Below are 1,344 nucleotides of genomic sequence, written 5' to 3'. Positions count from 1 at the left end.
ACACACACACACACACACACACACACACACACACACACACACACACACACACCAGTGTCATCTGGAGGGCAAACTGTCCCCTTTTGCTACATTACAGTTTACCTTGCCACATATCATGGTGATGCCTCCTGCCAAACTCTGAGGTGTGTGCAATATGCATATTACCCAGTATGCCACAAGTGCAATATGACCTGAGTGCAGGGATGTCCTTTGGGGCTTTGGTTTTCCTCTTTCATGGAACCAGCAGAACTATTTTTATATAAAATGATGACTCCCTTAGGAATTGCACAGAGCTAATTGGCTTTGGGCCCTATAAGATTGCAAAGCTATCATATCTTTTGTATCCTTGTTATCTTGCTTTCTCTTTGCCATCAACATCTGGCTGTTGTCTCAGCAGATGAGAGTATTGTTCCCTGGTGATCTCAACAAGTCATGGGTGCCAACAAGGGAATGAGGGACTGCAAGCTGTGAAAAAGGCTAGGATTGGAGGCTTACTTTGTTGACAATCTCATGTGTGGAGTGGTAGGTAGATTTCAGGTAATTTTAATATCAAGCAGTCTTGATAATATATGAGAGTTTAGGAGACAGAAGCAAATAATATGCACATAAAAGCAAACAAAAGAAAGAATAAGTGAGCCCAGTGGTGGTGGCACATGCCTTTAATCCCAGCACTTGGGAGGTAGAGGCAGGTGGATCTCTGTGAGTTTGAGGCCAGCCTGGTCTACAGGAACTAGTTACAGTACAGGCTCCTGTTGACTGAGGTTTCTGTCCTACCTGGTGAGTGTAGTTTTCCAGATTATATCCTGTTGATTGGGGACACTGATAATCTTACAGCAACCTAAAGAAAATATAGAATTATGGTCAAGTCCTTACTGGAAAACTCTGTGAGGCTTAATCATCTAAAGCAGCAGTCTTGAATCTGCTCTGGATGTAGAACTCAGACATCTGGGTCATCCACTCCTATTGGAGATTTCTCAGGGGGTCTTCCTTGATCAAACCTGATCTTTCTTAACCCAGAATGAATCTATAGCCTCACATTTCCTGTGAAAACAAAAGCAAAACCTCTTCTCCAAAGTAACATACCTTTTGACTTCAATTTTGAAGTCAACATATTTTCAAAATACCTATCTTGAATTAATTCACCAGTATTTATAAACAAATATCTTTTAGCAGCTGTTGCTCCTTCCTCAGCATTCAAACAATTCAAAGAGAACATAATAACATACAGTATTCAGACTCTGTGTTTTCCATCTTTACGTGGCTTTATTTTAACCTCTATTTCTTTTATTTTTACTTTTAATTTGCCTGCCTCTGCCCCCCAAGTGCTGGGATTATGTAAGCAGC

General features: G+C 40.9%; 1 long non-coding RNA gene across 1 annotated transcript in view; it reads right to left on the bottom strand.

Moving 5' to 3' along the window:
• LOC113457425 overlaps positions 1-1,344 on the bottom strand; it is a 7,193-nt gene that overhangs the window by 2,742 nt on the left and 3,107 nt on the right. The window contains exon 2 of the long non-coding RNA XR_003378005.1: positions 775-838. This is a non-coding gene — a long non-coding RNA (uncharacterized LOC113457425). The remainder of the gene's footprint in view (positions 1-774; positions 839-1,344) is intronic.

This window comes from Microtus ochrogaster, chromosome X (genome assembly GCF_000317375.1).
Source record: "Microtus ochrogaster isolate Prairie Vole_2 chromosome X, MicOch1.0, whole genome shotgun sequence".
Taxonomy (NCBI): domain Eukaryota; kingdom Metazoa; phylum Chordata; class Mammalia; order Rodentia; family Cricetidae; genus Microtus; species Microtus ochrogaster.
The sequence above is the reverse complement of the archived record's forward strand: the minus strand, read 5'-3'. Positions and strand labels throughout refer to the sequence as shown.